This window comes from Topomyia yanbarensis, chromosome 2 (assembly GCF_030247195.1).
Source record: "Topomyia yanbarensis strain Yona2022 chromosome 2, ASM3024719v1, whole genome shotgun sequence".
In the NCBI taxonomy this organism is placed as follows: Eukaryota; Metazoa; Arthropoda; class Insecta; order Diptera; family Culicidae; genus Topomyia; species Topomyia yanbarensis.
Genome location: NC_080671.1, coordinates 302,979,877 through 303,002,494, shown reverse-complemented (window position 1 = coordinate 303,002,494; position 22,618 = coordinate 302,979,877). Strand labels below are relative to the sequence as shown.

The 22,618-nt window shown below is 33.0% G+C and overlaps 1 protein-coding gene and 1 long non-coding RNA gene across 9 annotated transcripts in view; one reads left to right on the top strand and one right to left on the bottom strand.

The window, feature by feature from the left end:
* The window catches only part of LOC131683409 (protein PALS1), a 141,280-nt gene that overhangs the window by 87,351 nt on the left and 31,311 nt on the right, over window positions 1-22,618 (bottom strand). The window lies entirely within an intron of this gene.
* LOC131683411 (uncharacterized) overlaps window positions 1-22,618 on the top strand; it is a 148,551-nt gene that overhangs the window by 97,848 nt on the left and 28,085 nt on the right. The gene's annotated exons all lie outside the window — the stretch shown is intronic.

Below are 22,618 nucleotides of genomic sequence, written 5' to 3'. Positions count from 1 at the left end.
ATCTATTATGGTAGTAGAATAAGCTTCAAACAAATTCATTTAAGGTCGTCGAATCAGTTGACCCTATAATGTGGAATCATGGCAGAGTTCTGGTATTAAAAAATTAAATATTTTCAGATCATCAACAAATCACTAGTTCCACTTTTGATACAAATATAGAGATTGTTAATAGATGGTCCTAAGCAAATTCTTTGATGTAAGTACATCAGACGATAATACAAGCAAGCTTGAGCGAGTGTTATCAATTCTAATGAAGGTGGATCGTATAGATAGATACAAACATGATACAACGATTGACAACAGTTAACAATCTTGCTTGCTGCTGTAGTTTCAGTATTGCAAAGATATATAATGAAACGCTATCGATGTATAGAAATACATTGTATGATTCTCTTCGAAAATTATTCCTCTTGTCTATATTGAATTTAAATTGAATATTCGCAGTTAGACAAAAATAGAGAAATAAACAATTTTTGATATCCAAGTTAAAAGAAAAAAAAAACATAGGTGCAGGAACCCAATGGATAGATTATTGCTTTAACCGCTCGATATCACATTAGCCTTAGGCAGGTTTTACCCGAAGAAAAATAACAGTGTTTTTAGTCTTCATATTCCACCGGTATCTATCGACCAATTACCAACACAAGAGATGTGGCTTCACATCTAGACCATCAGTGGCGGATCCAGGGTCCTGGGGGTCCGGACCCCCTCCGAATTTATTTTACTTGTTGAGAAATTTTAAATGAGTTTCAATTTTATACTAGTTTCAAACCCGAAATAATTCCAAACCAAATTTGACCAAAAAACTGAGATTCATCACATAACATTATTACGTATTACGAATTGTACAATCTTCGTTTTTAAGTCGAAATTTCGGACCCCTCCCCAATTTTTTTTCTGGATCCGCGTCTGTAGACCATAGACCACGGAACTAGAACCAACGGGTTTACTTCATACCTGGAAATGAACGTACACGCAGAGGTAGGCAGTTTTGCAGTTTCAATAGAAATCTGGATTAAATGCAATATATAAAATTATTGGTCGGGAGACAATCAATTTATTTATTGAAATTGAAATATTTTTTTGAAAGTTAAGGTTCATTGTTGATTTAATGGGAAAATATTTTCAAACCAATAAGTTCGTTGGTTGAAGCAATAAACAATAAATGATTGAGATCAATAACACATATTTTTAGTTAAAATATGCTAAATTTTTTGCGTGCAGGAATACAAGGGTGAGAAGCAGTCATATTTACTATCACCAAACACCTACTAGCTAAACGCGAAGCTCGCTTGCTGTTAGAAACGGTTCCTTTCTTGTGAATTTGCTGATGCATTGAAATCTTCTGATTGCCTGGTTCCAGGATTGCACGTTATAACGTACAAATTCTTCCTTTTTCTATTCTAGCGTGGCATCGCAGTTTTCAAAGAGTTCAACAGTTCTTGTAATTTCGCTATACAAAAGAAAGTAAATTTATTCACAAATATCTGTTTAATACTCTTGGAGATTTGTATTGACAAATGAATATTTATTGTTTGGAGTTTTACAAATATGTTTTGATTAAAGTATTGGGAAAGTTTCCAAACGCATGAATACTCATTAAGATATGAAACTGACCTAGAACTGTACATTTACGCTTAAATCGTTGCGAAATCATTTTCGAAATTTTGTTGTCTACATATTATTAGCAGAATTTCATACCAACTTCATGTCAAGATCACTTCGCATATTGTGTTCTCGTGTGCCTGTGAAGAAGGGAAAATGCGCAAATTTTCCACTTTATATGGGCACAGGGGAACGTACTGTTGATGACCTTCATTTGCTCTTTGAAAATAATGACGCATCAATTCAAGCTCATCAACGTTCAAATATGGCAGATACAGTGTAAGTAACGGTTGAGTGGTCTAATAGTAATTAAGCTATTCCAACGCAACGTCGCAAATCGAAAAAAAAAATCAAGCGAAAAAATATCACTAGTGGATCATTCTATTGAAAGGTGATAATTATAGCGACTATTACACACTTGCGTACCTTTTTTCATACTTGACCGCAATTAACCAAATTTTGCCTATTGATGGTGAGACTTACACCAAAGCGGATTTTAAGCAGTTGAGGATGACCGTTTCGAACGGAAGAAGCTGTCGAAATTCGCTTTAAAGTACCTGATTGACCAGGCCATATGCACATGTGCTAACGTGGTTAACCATTCGTGATCAAAGGCTCCATATACGGTGAATGAGCGAATTCCAGAATACCAAAGAAGAGGCGAAGAACGAAACGGAAATCACGAGGAAGAGGAAAAACTGAGAAAAGCGTACCGGAAAGCTTGACATAAATAGGTTAGGCATAAGTACGTTAGACATAATGCATGTTAGACGTAATTGACGATTGGCATAATATACGTTAGGCATGATTAAGCTGACCAACTCTGACGAAATCCGTACACAGCTGACCAATTCTGATCAAATCCGTACACCATTCTGCTACGAAGCGCGATCGTTCACCACTGTCAGGCAGATAGTCTGCATGGTGTACGGATTTTTTCGACAGAGTTGGTCAGCTTAGGCATAATAAACGATTGGTAAAATTTACGTTAGGCATAATGGACGATAGGCATAGTTCACAAAAATATAAAGATAACGCAAAGTTTTCATTATTGTAGAGAGTTGAACCTTACGTTTGTTTTTTCGGACTAGAAAAAAACTACGCTTTACTATATGATACCTTCTTGTAATTTTAACGAGTAGACCTGTGCGCCATCGCGCCACGCCGTCACCGCTGGAAATTGTGTCGATGCCAAACGGTAAACCGGCGGCGCGCCGCTGAAGCATGTTTCCCGCACCGATATTTCGCGGACTCGAGATTTCCCAAAATGTTCACTTTTAGGGTCATCTATGGACAATTTAGAGGAGAACAGGGGTCACGAGAAAGTCCTTGTTTGTCCATGGGGAGGAGGTGGGGATATGGGAAATGTTCATTGTATAGTCATTGCGCTTACTTAAGTAAATTTTGAAATACTTATAATAACATAGTGTGTGAGTGGGCATGCAAGTGTGAAAATTGAAGACATCGATGACAACTATTATCAAAAAATCAGAGGAAATGGCACGAAAACAAAAAAAACTCAGCCTGCATAACGCTTTTATGTGTATATATGTTTCTTTTGTTCATGAACATCAATCACGCTATGTCATTTCCATATCGTTTTTCTGTCCGTGGACTAGTTCACAACTTTATTCATAAACCATATATTGACTCGTAATTTTATCCACGAAACTAAGAACATTGTTTATGGTCAAACTATGCGACGATAACGGGTTCATGATTTATCACATTATGATTATGATTCGGTGGTTGTGAATTAGTGCACAAAATGTATTGACGCTTTTCCGAAAACTATTTCGAAAAAAAAAATTCAATTTATTCATGGATCCATTTTTGCCTCGCGTACTGATTGTGATTCCGAGAAAACTAAGTAAGATTTACCATTTGTGCGCGTGGAATAGTTCACAAATGACACATTCCGCGGGCTTGTCCACCAGAAGGACGTTTTTGTTTTGTCTTATTTTGGTATCACAATATTTTTTCCTCGATTCGGTAGTGTTTAAACCATTGAAAAGTTATGTAATCCAACTATTGGCATTTCGACAAATAGTTGAAAAATATATAGAGAATGAAGTTGAATTTCACGAAAAATGGTTCCTGAATTATTGACTTCTAAGAAAAGCTCTATTTCATGAAACTATTATTGAAATTTTTATCTGTTTAAAGGAATTTTTTCGTTATTGAGTGTAAAACAATAAAACTAGAAAGATTTTTTCCTTGATTTGACCACTAATACTTTTTGAACTAGTAGAAGTTTTGATTGTTTCTGCGTTGTAACGTCACGAAAAATGCCTATGTTTTAATTTTATTAAAAAACTAAAATTTTGTTCAAATTTATATTCCGGATTCTCTTTGTATTCAAAAATACTTTTCTAAAAAGCCTACAATTTGTTTTATTGGATGTGCAGAACTAAAGTTACAACAGAATACACTTTGCGTTGTAACGTCACGTAATTCAACTTTTATCAACCGCTTGAATGATTTATCAGATAGGGTGATGAGCCTATTTTCACCATACTAAGCAAGGTGCCACACTAATTCGGTAATTTCTTGCCTTACATTCAATGGAATGCGTAAAAATTGACATCAACCGCTTTGCTTCGTTGTTAAGAACCAATATAATAACACAAAAGCGTTGAAAACAGTAAAATTCCCGTGATTGAGCACAATGAAAACCCGAATCGAGTGCCCCTATTGCTGCGCTACCATTTGACTCAATGCGTTGAACAAAGATGACAGACACTGCTCTAACCTACGGCTTCAAACGGGTAGGGTGATAATAGAAACATAGCGCAAATAGGCTCATCACCCTATAGTGTCAAATTTTACTTCGTATGGTTTATTGAAACGCTTTCAAGTTGTGTCGTAAACAGGAAATTATACTAGCGGGATATTCATAACTTCAGAATGTATATCCTTAAGTGCTTAAGGGGTTATACACCATGGACACATTCTTTCTTGACGTTACAACGATCTGACCAACCTTCATTCTATAAATCTCTTATAACTTTTTCAAATGAACTCCTTCATCAAACCTAATTATAGATTCAGAAAATAAACGAAATTTTATGTAAGATTTGATCTACAACACTTGAATGCACTAGAGAAGGTATTTTTAATAAACGATTGAGCAACGTCACATTATATTTCATTTAAAAGTCCACCTACACTGTACTCTCCTCGGCGCCGATCATATGGCGCGTTCCGATGCAATTACGCTAACAGCAACGTAGTCCAGAACGTGCGGTGTAATTTTTGAACTTTGTTCTCGAGTTAGTATTTAGTCATGAATAATAATGCGTTCCCTGAATATATCTTTCCTCACAGTAATCAACCATTCCACACTTCGCCATCATCGACGAGACGCCCGTTATAAGGTTGTCTTCAACCTCTGTTGTAGTCGCACGTGCCGTCAGTTAGTAACTAACCAATTCTTCCGTTACAAGCCAAAATACATCGTCAAAGCAGCTACATAATCGAAATACCTGACGTATTAAATCCAATACGAATTTACGGGAGGTTGCAAAAACATAATTGGGCCTACAGAGACCTATCTGGGTGACCGCACTAAACCGTCTCAATTGCTTAGAGTCGGATAAAAAGGCTTTGGCTCATCTCAAATGAGTACAAAAAAGATAGATGAGGGAGTGTTTATTGGTGTTTGCAGACATTTAAAATTCCGTCGAATTGACGATTGAATGTAACATATTCTTTAGTAGTATCACGGCGATGTGACGTGTTCTTTTTCTCTGAATCTTTGTAACTATAATATATACAATATTTCAGAGTACTTAGCATTGTCGTTTGTCTGGCGCTTAAATTGTCATTTAAATCCACTTGTGTAAGCCCAACAATACAAATATCATGCTATAAACTCGGATCGGGAACCTGATTCCTTACCAAATTAAAGAAAGCAGTACTGCCAATTTATTTTTGTTTGTGAAATATGTGATAAAAGCTGCTATTTTGGCTCCGTTAAACTATCATATTGAGCCGTGTCAAATAAATAAATTGTCAAATGGCTCAAATCTATCCACAACAAGATATGAAATAAAAATTTTCTTGGTTTGATCAATTATTTCTGCAACAATAAAACAATAAACTGTATCGTGATTTTTCAACAACCCCATATCGTTATTCGAGTTAATTATCTTTAAATCATGGCCAAATGTGATAAATATTTAAAATTTTAACCAAAATAATAGCACCAGCGTAAATTACAGAGTTTTAGAAAAGTTGAAGATTTTCGTGACGTTACAACGCAATGAGATATCGCTTTTCTGAGAAAGGAGCGTTGTAACGTCACGAAAGTTAAAAGATGCTTTATAAGAAACAAAACAATAAAAAATATATTTAATGACACCAAGTTATTCGTATGCTACTTAGAAATACATCATAGAAGATTTATTCTTGATAAAAAATCTTATAGAGCAGATATTTTGACTTTTTTATAAATACGTTGAAAGTTCTAATTTGTGACGCGTTGTAACGTCACGTTACATTATCGATCATAAAACAATCCTCTTCCAGTATATTCAGTTTATGTTTATTAAAACTTTAGTGAAATTTTGTCTGCTTTCCGAATCTGTAATAAGTTTTGATGTAGGTGTTCATTTGATAAAGTTATAACATATTTATGGAATGAAGAATCGTCAAATCGTTGTAACGTCACGAAAGAATGTGTCAAATTCATAAAATACGTTTCCACTTTCAAGATAAGTTAATGTAATTAGCGATTTTGCGCATGTTCTAAATATTTGCATGCGAATAATTTCACGGAACTCAGTATACTATGCTAGTATGCTAGTCACGATTCATCAGCCGTGCTCGTGCAATAGTTCATTATTTTAACCCTTAAATGCGCAATGTTGTTTTAAAACAGCTTTGCAAAAATCATTTAAAATTCTCACAGTAACACAATGAACCTCTGAGACAATTTTCGCAAATTTTGAAAAAAATTGAATTGTGCCTTTACCTAAACAATTTCACGGAACTCATACTATTATTCATAGATTCGAAAAGGGTTTTTTGTGCGCTTTTGAATAAGTCCACAAATTTAGACCATACTCCTAATCATGTACGATTTCATACCACTCCGCTCACTGGTCTTGAATTGGACTATTGTTTGCAGCTGCTTGCGACCAGTTATAGGTACCGTAAACCGGGGTGACATTGTTCACTTTTCGAAGTAAGTACATTTTTTTCAAGTTTAGTATTTTTAAACCATGTACTGATGCATAGTGAAGAAGAGGGGATGGTTTTACGTGAAAATGAACGCTTATAACTATTTGACCAAAAGTGATTTCAATTTCAAGTCCGCTTTCATATTCTGGGGTGACTTTGATAACCTGCATGTTCACCCACATTAAATTCTTGATGTCAATATTTTTTATTCAAATGTTTGTTTAGACCAATTCTGAAACGATATTAAATTATTAAATATTAAATGTTTATTGGTATTGTACAAAGTATTTCAATCTATACTGTAAAATTCGAGTGATCAAAGTTCGTATAAATCGAGCCCAACTAAAATAAAAGAATCTGAAAACATTTTTTACTGCTACACTTGTTTTATTTCAGTAGTTTATCAATGTACAAAGAGTTTCATCCATTTTAAAGCTTTGAAGTATTGAATATAAAAAAATATTGCGAATTTTAGCTGCAAATAATCTGAAATTATTGCCAACTAGTTTACAAAAAAATGTTTTTAAAATAAGCGAACTATTAAAAATAAATTTGGAGCACTCCAGTCCAAAGAAAAATTAAAACTCACTTAGAATTTGTTACTCTTGTTAAAATCTAAGATTTGTTTGTTTTATGAAAAATAGACACCATGCGAAGCTTCGTAAAATAAGGTAAAGTAAAATTTTGCCTTTTGTGGTCTTTGTATCCAAAAATCGAACAATATACTCAAAAAATATAAAAAATCAGTATTTTATAAGTTTTAGAGCAAAACTTATTTCAAATTTTAAGGATTCGGTAGACTATTCTCGCCAAATAAGCAATCTACAAAAAATATGTTAATTTTTCAAAAAGGATAATAAGAGTTGTAAAGGAACTTGTTTTGTTGATGTCTCATAATTTGCTTTGGTTTCAACGCAAGAAATTTTAGAAATTTCTTCTACGAAGAGTAAATATGTGCATTAATGTGTAATTTTCATGAAATGTTTCTCTGCAGCGGAATAATGAGCGAAATAAGTAATTAATCTGTTAGGCCATTTCGGAGAGTTAATGTTGAACTACTAAAACTCGCAACCTTTTTATTCTTTTGATAAGGTTCAGTGTAATGTCCGGAATGAAATGCAATTTCGCTGAGCACCAAAAATACAATACATAGTCACAATTCAAGTTCGTGAAATAGTTAACAAAACTGAAATACGTTGCTGATCGGATACATTCACGATTCAGTTCATATTGGCAATATAACTCCGTGTAAAAAATCCGACAGTAAGCTCAAGTCTAAATTATCACGTTACCGTTCATAGAAAATTACGAAAATGGTGACTAAGTTTCTGTAATCATGAGCATTAATCACACAATTCAACGCGAAAAATTCAAGAATTAATTCATGAACATCACGACAACATGAAGAGAATTTACTAAAATAGCACATCGTTCAATTCTCGGCTTTTTAGACGAAGTTTTTTTGTCTCATTTTCCTTCGGCTTATGTCCGCAGTGATGCCAGAGAGGTGGTTTCACCATCTGGATCCTGGATATCGGCCCATCTTCACATGGATCGGGACCAATGGCTTTACTTCCCTTCCAAAGGAATCCGTGATCACAGATTTTTCACCATAGAAAATCTCAACGACCTCGGATGGGATTGAACTCAATCCCACTGGGGTGAGTGGCGGCGAAGCGGACACAGCCACAGTAATCCTATTAAACGTTCGAGTACAACGCCATGTATTTTTTGCGTGAATTAGTTTTGTAAAAAAAACAAATATTTTTATCAATTTAAGGTTTATTTATTATTCATGAAGTTGTGGTCGTGATGAGGCGACAGGGAGGGTACGTTTCTGGTCTCATAAATTATTCGTCGTGTGTTCGAGCTTCGCCCAGAAATGATTTTCAATATTAATACAACACGCCTTGTGTGCTGCAAAGTCTTTTACAATAGAAACCGATAATTCTGAGGTGAGGGATTGAACTGTCAAAGCTTTTTTGGCTACAAAGCTGTCGATATTCGGAGCGCCGCTGCCGATATGTACCAACAGCGTGACGTCGCCAACGCCGCCGCCACTGACCAAAATATCACTTACACCGTCCATGGTCAAAAATACATCGGCGCACACCAATAACGAGAGACTCTAAAAAGAAAAATAACGTGCGAAATATTTATCCCTGGCAAGTGTTGAGTTTTTTCTATTTTTTCCGTGGATAAGATGAGGAAAATATCCCTTCATTTATGAACACTTTTGGTACAAGCACATTTCAAGCCAATTAGACGTATTACTTATACAATTGTATTCAAATTTCGAAAAAGGAAAATAATGAACAAATATTAAATTTTGGAACTTGTGCAATCTTGCAGTATTATGGACAGTATCAACATAAGGCTACGGACAGTTTCCTTCGTTCTATTATTGATGGCCTTAAGAATATAATCATTGAACTGAATAATATGGGAGATAATCAATACAGAAGTAGCAAAAAATTCGTTGAATGAATAATAAAATGTATCATTCTTTCTTTCGTGAGCTGTTCTTCAAGGCCTAAATTTTCATCTTGTACAATTATACCATGCATCAATGTGAGAACTAATCTCAGTTAATGTGCGTTATTCATATCTTAATACAAATGAGATTGATTTTAAACAACAGTGTTGAGTTTATTTTAGTCATGTGCTATTCATTGATTGAACGTCGAGAAATTAACACAAGGTGAGTTTCAGCATGCCAAGCATTCAGTCTCCTTCTTTTATTTGAGGAAATATTTCTTAAATAAATGCAGCAGAATAAAATGGTGATCGAGTTTTATAAGCTTCAAACATTTACGCTCTTACCACCCGAGGCGATCACGGTCAAAAAGTGATTTATTTGAAGTGATACTTTAACATGATAATTTATGCCTAGCGTCCGTTATGCCAATCGTCTATTATGCCTAATGTCCTCTATTCTATTCCAAACGTGCGTATTCCTAACGTCCGTCTGCGTAACGTATCTATACCTAAAGGGGTATGATGAAGGTTGTCAATTGCCGAGCATTTCCCATCCTCATTTCTAAATTTAACCGACGTATGTAAACTGACTACATATACTGAATTACTGTATCATTTCGATAACTATAGCCGATTAACCAGTCAATTTCAAAAGTCGCAATAATTATCAACTCACCCTTTATTAACTTGCGGTAACAACCAAAGCGTAAACTGCATATTTTCAATTCTCTTCAAAGCCTACATAAAGGTAGTTTTTCTTTAGGACAAAAGTAAGGAATAATTTATAATTTATGTTAGGTATTTTGCAAATTAAAAATTTTAAATTGCGAATATAGTCTACTTTATCATCATTCCAAGGGTGAAAGTTAAAAAATGATCAGCAATTGCTATTATTGATGCAAAGGACCAATTCTGTCTATATATTTGTGGCTTAACCACAGGTTGTTCGATCATTTCACGAACTGAAACGGTGGCGACTTGACAAACAGAAATTTTCGCTCTTTCACAGATTTACTGTACATTGCCCGAATGTTATCGTCTAGGACGAAACTATTTTTCGTGAATGAAACGAAATATTTTGTCCGTTAATAGTTTTATTTTTCGTACATTGAACGATTTCGTTAGTCGCACGATTTCTTTTTCATTCATTATGCGAAAGTTTTCCTATTTTTACTTTTTTTGGTTCGATGCTTGACAAAATTGATTGTTTTATTAAAAAATTCGATAAGGCAAAATATATTTAAGTACTCACCAATATTATGCATGACAATGATTGTGGTATTTTTGTTCGTTTCGTTTCTGAAAAATGTTAGATGTACTCTAGTAGCAACTATTTTTTTTGTGAAACGATATTGTAGGGATTCTTTGACAAAAACCGCTCTTGGCACAAAACAATTTTCGTGGGTCGTTAATAGTAAGAATTGTTTGATAAAATATGCGAAAAACTTCGTAATATTTAAGAATAACTTTTATAGTGATGGAGTGATTTTGAAAATTGATTTTAAAAACAATGAATGACTAAAGAAAATCAATTTTTCGGTTTAAAATGATCGACACATAAAACTAATTCTGTGAGTTGACTACGAATTTTTCGTTAATAGAGCTAACATTATTCCTGATATTTACGAAAATTATTCGTAAAATTTACAAATATGATTCATTATATTCCCAAAAATTGTTTGTAATGTTCGGGAAAATTATTCATAATATTTAAAAAAATTTAAGATCTTTTGAAGTTATCTTTATTCGTATACAATACGAATGATGTTCGTAAATATAAGGAAGCGTTTTGTGTATTTCACTAAACAATTCGTACGATTAATTAAATAGATTCGAAATAATTTCCTAAAAGATAAGTTCACGATCAACTAATTTAAATAAAAATTTCATCTGAACGCATGGGAACAATTCATATTTTTACGAGAGTTAATTTTATGAATCCTAATTCCATAGATTCACAAATAAATTCTATCAGTGAGATGAAACCGTTTTGCATAAACATTTGGGGAATTCCTCGGAAAAACAATAACCTGCATGTTCACCCACATTAAATTCTTGATGTCAATATTTTTCATTCAAATGTTTGTTTAGACCAATTCTGAAACGATATTAAATTATTAAATATTAAATGTTTATTGGTATTGTACAAAGTATTTCAATCTATACTGTAAAATTCGAGTGATCAAAGTTCGTATAAATCGAGCCCAACTAAAATAAAAGAATCTGAAAACATTTTTTACTGCTACACTTGTTTTATTTCAGTAGTTTATCAATGTACAAAGAGTTTCATCCATTTTAAAGCTTTGAAGTATTGAATATAAAAAAATATTGCGAATTTTAGCTGCAAATAATCTGAAATTATTGCCAACTAGTTTACAAAAAAATGTTTTTAAAATAAGCGAACTATTAAAAATAAATTTGGAGCACTCCAGTCCAAAGAAAAATTAAAACTCACTTAGAATTTGTTACTCTTGTTAAAATCTAAGATTTGTTTGTTTTATGAAAAATAGACACCATGCGAAGCTTCGTAAAATAAGGTAAAGTAAAATTTTGCCTTTTGTGGTCTTTGTATCCAAAAATCGAACAATATACTCAAAAAATATAAAAAATCAGTATTTTATAAGTTTTAGAGCAAAACTTATTTCAAATTTTAAGGATTCGGTAGACTATTCTCGCCAAATAAGCAATCTACAAAAAATATGTTAATTTTTCAAAAAGGATAATAAGAGTTGTAAAGGAACTTGTTTTGTTGATGTCTCATAATTTGCTTTGGTTTCAACGCAAGAAATTTTAGAAATTTCTTCTACGAAGAGTAAATATGTGCATTAATGTGTAATTTTCATGAAATGTTTCTCTGCAGCGGAATAATGAGCGAAATAAGTAATTAATCTGTTAGGCCATTTCGGAGAGTTAATGTTGAACTACTAAAACTCGCAACCTTTTTATTCTTTTGATAAGGTTCAGTGTAATGTCCGGAATGAAATGCAATTTCGCTGAGCACCAAAAATACAATACATAGTCACAATTCAAGTTCGTGAAATAGTTAACAAAACTGAAATACGTTGCTGATCGGATACATTCACGATTCAGTTCATATTGGCAATATAACTCCGTGTAAAAAATCCGACAGTAAGCTCAAGTCTAAATTATCACGTTACCGTTCATAGAAAATTACGAAAATGGTGACTAAGTTTCTGTAATCATGAGCATTAATCACACAATTCAACGCGAAAAATTCAAGAATTAATTCATGAACATCACGACAACATGAAGAGAATTTACTAAAATAGCACATCGTTCAATTCTCGGCTTTTTAGACAAAGTTTTTTTGTCTCATTTTCCTTCGGCTTATGTCCGCAGTGATGCCAGAGAGGTGGTTTCACCATCTGGATCCTGGATATCGGCCCATCTTCACATGGATCGGGACCAATGGCTTTACTTCCCTTCCAAAGGAATCCGTGATCACAGATTTTTCACCATAGAAAATCTCAACGACCTCGGATGGGATTGAACTCAATCCCACTGGGGTGAGTGGCGGCGAAGCGGACACAGCCACAGTAATCCTATTAAACGTTCGAGTACAACGCCATGTATTTTTTGCGTGAATTAGTTTTGTAAAAAAACAAATATTTTTATCAATTTAAGGTTTATTTATTATTCATGAAGTTGTGGTCGTGATGAGGCGACAGGGAGGGTACGTTTCTGGTCTCATAAATTATTCGTCGTGTGTTCGAGCTTCGCCCAGAAATGATTTTCAATATTAATACAACACGCCTTGTGTGCTGCAAAGTCTTTTACAATAGAAACCGATAATTCTGAGGTGAGGGATTGAACTGTCAAAGCTTTTTTGGCTACAAAGCTGTCGATATTCGGAGCGCCGCTGCCGATATGTACCAACAGCGTGACGTCGCCAACGCCGCCGCCACTGACCAAAATATCACTTACGCCGTCCATGGTCAAAAATACATCGGCGAACACCAATAACGAGAGACTCTAAAAAGAAAAATAACGTGCGAAATATTTATCCCTGGCAAGTGTTGAGTTTTTTCTATTTTTTCCGTGGATAAGATGAGGAAAATATCCCTTCATTTATGAACACTTTTGGTACAAGCACATTTCAAGCCAATTAGACGTATTACTTATACAATTGTATTCAAATTTCGAAAAAGGAAAATAATGAACAAATATTAAATTTTGGAACTTGTGCAATCTTGCAGTATTATGGACAGTATCAACATAAGGCTACGGACAGTTTCCTTCGTTCTATTATTGATGGCCTTAAGAATATAATCAATGAACTGAATAATATGGGAGATAATCAATACAGAAGTATCAAAAAATTCGTTGAATGAATAATAAAATGTATCATTCTTTCTTTCGTGAGCTGTTCTTCAAGGCCTAAATTTTCATCTTGTACAATTATACCATGCATCAATGTGAGAACTAATCTCAGTTAATGTGCGTTATTCATATCTTAATACAAATGAGATTGATTTTAAACAACAGTGTTGAGTCTATTTTAGTCATGTGCAATTCATTGATTGAACGTCGAGAAATTAACACAAGGTGAGTTTCAGCATGCCAAGCATTCAGTCTCCTTCTTTTATTTGAGGAAATATTTCTTAAATAAATGCAGCAGAATAAAATGGTGATCGAGTTTGATAAGCTTCAAACATTTACGCTCTTACCACCCGAGGCGATCACGGTCAAAAAGTGATTTATTTGAAGTGATACTTTAACATGATAATTTATGCCTAGCGTCCGTTATGCCAATCGTCTATTATGCCTAATGTCCTCTATTCTATTCCAAACGTGCGTATTCCTAACGTCCGTCTGCGTAACGTATCTATACCTAAAGGGGTATGATGAAGGTTGTCAATTGCCGAGCATTTCCCATCCTCATTTCTAAATTTAACCGACGTATGTAAACTGACTACATATACTGAATTACTGTATCATTTCGATAACTATAGCCGATTAACCAGTCAATTTCAAAAGTCGCAATAATTATCAACTCACCCTTTATTAACTTGCGGTAACAACCAAAGCGTAAACTGCATATTTTCAATTCTCTTCAAAGCCTACATAAAGGTAGTTTTTCTTTAGGACAAAAGTAAGGAATAATTTATAATTTATGTTAGGTATTTTGCAAATTAAAAATTTTAAATTGCGAATATAGTCTACTTTATCATCATTCCAAGGGTGAAAGTTAAAAAATGATCAGCAATTGCTATTATTGATGCAAAGGACCAATTCTGTCTATATATTTGTGGCTTAACCACAGGTTGTTCGATCATTTCACGAACTGAAACAGTGGCGACTTGACAAACAGAAATTTTCGCTCTTTCACAGATTTACTGTACATTGCCCGAATGTTATCGTCTAGGACGAAACAATTTTTCGTGAATGAAACGAAATATTTTGTCCGTTAATAGTTTTATTTTTCGTACATTGAACGATTTCGTTAGTCGCACGATTTCTTTTTCATTCATTATGCGAAAGTTTTCCTATTTTTACTTTTTTTGGTTCGATGCTTGACAAAATTGATTGTTTTATTAAAAAATTCGATAAGGCAAAATATATTTAAGTACTCACCAATATTATGCATGACAATGATTGTGGTATTTTTGTTCGTTTCGTTTCTGAAAAATGTTAGATGTACTCTAGTAGCAACTATTTTTTTTGTGAAACGATATTGTAGGGATTCTTTGACAAAAACCGCTCTTGGCACAAAACAATTTTCGTGGGTCGTTAATAGTAAGAATTGTTTGATAAAATATGCGAAAAACTTCGTAATATTTAAGAATAACTTTTATAGTGATGGAGTGATTTTGAAAATTGATTTTAAAAACAATGAATGACTAAAGAAAATCAATTTTTCGGTTTAAAATGATCGACACATAAAACTAATTCTGTGAGTTGACTACGAATTTTTCGTTAATAGAGCTAACATTATTCCTGATATTTACGAAAATTATTCGTAAAATTTACAAATATGATTCATTATATTCACAAAAATTGTTTGTAATGTTCGGGAAAATTATTCATAATATTTAAAAAAAATTTAAGATCTTTTGAAGTTATTTTTATTCGTATACAATACGAATGATGTTCGTAAATATAAGGAAGCGTTTTGTGTATTTCACTAAACAATTCGTACGATTAATTAAATAGATTCGAAATAATTTCCTAAAAGATAAGTTCACGATCAACTAATTTAAATAAAAATTTCATCTGAACGCATGGGAACAATTCATATTTTTACGAGAGTTAATTTTATGAATCCTAATTCCATAGATTCACAAATAAATTCTATCAGTGAGATGAAACCGTTTTGCATAAACATTTGGGGAATTCCTCGGAAAAACAAATCGTTCGTACTACGGAAGGTGCTCGAAATATTACTAAGATTCTCGTATATTTCATCAAACAGTTCGTTTGACTAATAAAACCGATTCGTACAAAGCCTACGAAAGTCGTTTCAAGGTTTTAACGAAAAACTTGCAATAAAAATGAAAACATTTCCATGAAATCTCGAATGATTCATACCATGTACGAAAAATTTATACATTTTACGAAAGTCATAGCACATTCACGAATATATTCTCTCAGTGGACAATAAACATATAGGACACCTAAATGATTCACCTGTTCTAAATCTTTACTCTGGATGTCCAGAGATATGTCCATTCCTTGATGATGTTTTTTAACCCTAATGCACTCGTGGTGTGTGTCGTTGAGCTTTATTATGTCCCATATAACAATATTTGCAGTCGACAATGAGTACATGCCATTGGGTTGAAACAATAACATTATTGGGTAGTCACACAAAGGTTTGTTGTTGTCAAACCATCTTGCAAAATGATCCCTAAATATCCCGTGCCAGATCACTTAGAATTTGTATAAATATACTTTAGAACGATATTTTTACCTTCCGAAGTGAACACAAGGTACCGTCTCTATAGATGGTCACACTTGGCCAGGCCAGGGGCTTTAGAATTTTGAGGACCCGCACTTTTGTTTGCGTGCTATAGCTTGTGTATGTATATTATAATACCACTCTTTATTCTCAGAAATAGCCGGGACGATTTGCACAACTTTAAATTAACAGTATGACGCTCCCAAGAAGTCATAAACTATTAAACTTTTTGTATTACTCTCAATAACTGTTATACAATATCATTCAGATCTGACTGGTTAATTACTGCAGTCAATTAGAAATTCCTCATATAAACCAGTCAAATCATAAAAAAACTATTGAAATGAACATTAAATATTTTCGATTGGCAGGTCTAAATGATTGATTGCCAACCAAAGATTTTTTTAAATGTAGTATTCACGGGCTCAGGATATATTCCAAAAGTAAAATTCTATAGTTCTGCGGTGATGACTGAACCGATTTCCAAAAGTAAAATTCTATAGTTCTGCGGTGATGACTGAACCGATTTCCACAAACTAAGTCTCTAACGGAAGGTATAAAACGCGGGCGAGGGTTCGCTTCACCCCTCGTTTTTCCAGAAAGTATTTTAGCATAACTGTAGTCATGTTTATCTAATACATCGACTGATATTATTCTTTAAAAGTTGAATAAGGTATGCATAAACCGGTGAAAATGCTGCATCCCTTTTTTCCTACGCATGCTACCAAGTGTTCTATATATATATATATATATATATATATATATAGTATATATATATTATATTATATATAATATATATAGATATTATATATATATAGTATATATATATATATATATATATATATAATATATATATATAGTATATATATATATATATATATATATATATATATATATATATATATATATATATAATATATATATACTATATATATAGTATATATATATAGTATATATATATATTATATATATATATATATATATATATATATAGATATATATATATATATATATATATATATATATATATTATATATATACTATATATATATATATATATATATACTATATATATATATAAATATATATATATATAAATATATATATATATATATAAATATATATTATATATATATATATATATATATATATATATATATATATATATATATATATATATATAATAATATATAAATATATATTATATATATATATATATATATATATATATATATATTTATATATATATTATATATATATATATATATATATATATAGGCTTAACCAAAGTATCTTGAACCTTAAGCTATAGAAACAGGTGTCTCCCGGTAGCGTTGTAATCATTTGACTAATTTATATAATGCACAATATACCTAATACACAAAAAACCGAAGATTTCAAATGTAGCAGCATTAAAACTTTGAGCTAATACACTGGCGTAATATGAACACAAACAAAAGTTTTTTCTTCGTTCCGAATCGAGTGGTCCATTTAAGTTGATATTATTTATATTGATTAAAGGTCTTTGTTGTTCTTATATGTCCGCATAACTCTGATTACTACACAGCTTAAAAATATAATACCGCAATAATTAAATCATGAAGAAATTGAAAGTTTAGTAATTTCTACAGAGTATCAGAGATGGATTTAAATAAATTGATTCCCACATTAACTCGATGAAAACCCCTCGTATGAAATGTACTATTACTATTTCGAGTACATAGTTGTTTCTTACGTTTTTTACACAGGAAAGTAGTCAATTTATCTGTTATACATATTTGATCAACTGCTCATGGATACAAGTAGGTAAACAAACACGCTTATGTGAAACAGCAATGTAGGCTAATATGCTCCAGCAATAATGGTTAAAGCGGATGGGTGGTTGCTCGGTGAACGATCATGCCGGGTTGATACCGGCTTATGATTTAATTTCCTTTTCTCAGCTACTAATAGTTGTTTACGTAAGCTAACGCACACAGTCCATCATGCCATACTTGTTATGACAGACAATGAGGTGAAACAAACCGTTTGATAATCTAAGAAATTTGGGGCAGTCCAAACATATTCAATGAAGTAACAGTTTAAAATTCTATACTGTTTCAAATCTCTGGTGACAGTGTTAAATCATAACATTAGAGTAAGATAAGGTATAAGTACGCATGGGGCCAAAGTACGCATTGACTTTGGGAAACATTACAGGTCCTTAGCGAGTATTTTCTTTCGGGAGGGGCTGAAAACAAATGAAAACTGAATAAAAATATGAAACGTTATTAGTGAAACAATTCCAAATCGAAGGCACGAGAATTAATACCGATATTTAAGAATTCAAATAACTCCTATGGCCCTGATGTCAACATAAAATGCATGGATCTCGATACTACATATGTACAATGTGTACAAGACACCAAATCAGAATGAATAGGAAAGTGTCATAGCAAAAACCTGTTTCAAGAAGCTCTAGGGCGGATGTACCAATAATCGCATACTTAAGGAAAACTTTTGCTTTTGCTCGATGAATAGACCTATGGGCAATGTTAATACATTAAACAAAAGCTTTCAATCCCTACTTCATAGAAAAAAATATAAAGATGGTTTAATAACCAATTTATGTATTCAAAACTGCTTGTACCATTATAGGAACACATGTACCAATAGTGGTGCAATCGCTAATTTCGGTTCCTATTGTTGCAAATCGCATTGATTTCTTATGGGACTTGCAAATATAGGTACATTAGATCGACTATAGGTGCAAGGGAGCTCAAAATCCGTAGAAAATCATTTTTTTTCAATAGTTATTTGAGTAAATTTCAAGGATAACAGTCGCATAATTTTAGTGCGATGAACAGTCGCATAATTTTAGTGCGATGAACCGTCGCATAATTTTAGTGCGATGAATCGATAAAAAAATATTGTTGATGGTACTACCTTAATTGGACATATAACCCACTACTGCAACTATAGGTACACCTCAACTATAGGAGCACCCACCCTACCTACAGTTGCTAATCCAATCATGTGTAGGATAACAAAACTTGCGGCAAGGCCGACTTCCCTGAACGTAAACCAATAAGTGTCAAATCCAAGCTACCAGTTCCAGAGTAGGCACGAGAGAAAAGAATGTCGAACTTGGCCCTAAGATTTCTGATCCGACAGGCGATTTGGTGAAAAAGTTCATCTTAATTCTAGCCAAATCAGGCATTCTGCTACTATTAACAGCTCTGCAGCGTTACGCGAATTTGGCGGTAATTTAATTTCATGAATTTAACTAATCCTTATAATTTCCGTTTCTACGTGCAATCAATAAGAAACGATAATGGCGGTATTTAGATATCCTTCTACAGATCCTTTTTGATAAAACAGCTCTTCTTATATGACTGAACTTACGAATTGAAAATAATGCGGAGAGATTTTTGTAGTTAAAAAGAATTATAAGATATTGTAAGAGATGTTGTAAAGCGATTGTTTCATAATACCCTCTTATATCAATAATATTATCAGCGTTAGTTTGTACTGAATTGTACTCGTAGTTTTAGTTATAGTGAATTGTTTATATGTATCATTTGGATGTTTGTAATCCGTTGGTGCAAAAGATGAGGAGGTTTTATGCCTGCTGGAGCTCTAGCAGGCTTTTCCCTGCTTCCAAATAGAACAAAAATTTCTCGATCCCTAAAATAATGGTAAAAGGTAATCCTCATTGCCTTTTACAATTGAACTCTCGGAGTTTTAAAAAGGGTGTGCGCTACTAATATTAATTTATCTACAGAGTAAATATGAAAAGCTCTTTTGGCTTTAAACATTCTTACAAATCCATTGCGACTTGTTTTATTTGTGTAATCAAATTAATATTTCAAGTTTTCCAACATGTTTGCCAATATTTTTTTGGAGCTCATGGATTTGGATAATGGATAATAGGGGGAACTGGGCCATTTCGGACCTAGTAAGGGTTTATGAGCTATAGAACTGGAACATATCAACCGATCAACAAATTTTTTTTTTCTGAAAGCCCGATCAATTGCGCACATTTTTTTCTAAGACGACTTACTCCGATCTTTTACCGTCAAACGGGGTTACTTGCAACACTTTTCAACTCCAAAGCGGTATAACTAAAAATGCTGAAACTTTAGAATAATTTTCAATATGTACAAGCGCTAATGGGAGTATAAAGAATACTAAATGGTACTTATCAAATCACTATGCCTGTTGCAAGTAACCTCGCATAGGCGGTAACTTGCAACACATGAACTTCATTGAAGTCTAATGCTGTATATTTTTGTTTGCCTTTAGTACATTGATCAAATGTATGATAATTTGGTTGTTACGTATTACGTGTTGCTCATGTTATTTACAAAGAACAGCGACCAAATACTATAATTGGATGCCCATGTTGTTTACAAACAACATGTACTATAATTTGGATGCCCATGTTGTTTAAGTACTATAATTTGGATGCCCATGTTGTTTACAAACAACAACGTTTTTGAACAGCTGCAACATTCGATTTATTCCAGAAATTCACAGGAAAGGCTAGCTATCAGTGTTTTAACCTATATCTATATCTTTGTTGTCTTAAAATATTACTGAAAACAGAAAAAACCTATTAATTTACACTATCAATCTTTTTCATGCAATCGAACTTTTATAAATGCTAGAAGAATCCAGTTGAGTACAAGAAGATAGAAATTGAGCATTTTCTAGTACTGCTAGAGAAGCAAGTTCACGTAAAGACGACTTTCTGGTACTGTTCTGTATTTAAGGAACATTTTCATATTCTAGTTGTAGGTTAAACCTTTAAAATTTGATTCAAAATGCTATACAGACTGTTATTTAAAACGCTCAATCAGCCCGATGGCTAGAGGCATAATAGAAATAAGTCAAAATACTGTTGCATGTTACCCAATATGGGTAATTAACATAGTTAAATCGTTATCTTGCGTATATTTGAGAGAGTAATCAAATATGTATCAAACAGTAAAGTTAGCTTTTGTATACTCGATCTGTACGTAAGAGATACAAATGATATGTTCTTACCACTGAAGTGGAGCAAAGCACGACATTCCAGCTTCTTTTTTATCGAAATATCTCGAAATACAGAAGATTACCCTGTCGCGCTAAAGAAATCGAAAATAATGACTGGTAGTACATGATTATCTTTTAACATATGCTGACATTTTACAGCTATAGTGCTAAATTGCAAACAGCGTTATTAGCGTTGTTAAATTAATCCGAACAGAAACATGTTGAAGTGTTGCAAGTTACCCCGTTTGATGGTACTGTATTGTGTATAAACGGTCCTGCGCAGAAGTACATTAAAGGTCCGAAATACCCCAACCCTGTCCCAATTCGGACCACCCATTTCTTATCGATTTTTTGCAATAAAAATGAAATCCTATTTCGGCCAAAGTTATTCCTGTTTGATTTTAACCAAATTTCGAATCGTGAAATGAAATGTTCTTTTTGATAGATAAAACTTTGAAGTAAATATACAATAAAATGTAAGAGTTGGGCCCAATTACCTTAAAATAGGTTAAGCCTTAACATCGAAATCTATCAACCGATTTGCGAAAAGTTATGTTTTCCTAAAAGCTCGACCGACTGCACACGCTTTCCTCTCAAAGAGTTTTTTGCGATCGCGTATCAGATCGTATATACGGCAAAAGGTCCCAAATCTTGTTTTTGATTTACATACACATTTTTCAAAAAAAGTGCTACGAATCAATATTCGCCCCCTAGCGCACGCATACGAAAATTGATAAACTGAGAAAACGAAAAACTTTGAAAGTTTTTGAAATAGGATGAACCCATGTAAACAAGGATTGGACGGCGTTTGAACCCATGCTAGGGAATGCATCGATTCCAAAGATTTGGCTGCGGAATGAAAATGAATCGAAAAGACAAAAAGATCTTGCGTATGTGTGAGCAAGATCTTTTTGTCATTTTGATTTGACCCGGTGAAAGAAGCATTAGAAATTTTCAAAGGCACAAACTGTAGTTAAAATCATAAACCCAACTTCTTCCAATGTTATTTTAAGTAAAAATAATCTAAATCGTATTAAAACATGTGTACAATGCAGGCAAAGCGTTTTTTCTTTATGGGAATTTCAGAATGTTTGAGGTTTAGTCATGACTTTATACAATCATTTAAATTCTTTAAATTGGAATTCTCGTTCGCTGCAATATAGTTGAGATGATTTTTTTGTTATTGAAAAATAAGACACATTTTATAGCAAATCGATTCGACAGAACCATTTACTTTTATGAAGCGTTGTAGCTCGCGTGGACAAAAAATCATTATTCAAAACTAGCATTTTTACTACGTGTCAGTTAGTAAATCTATAAAGTATCGAATATACATTAGGTATCAAAATAAAAATATAATTATTTACTGTAAAGAAAATATCTATATTATGCTTATTTGGTATATTAAGGGGGAGG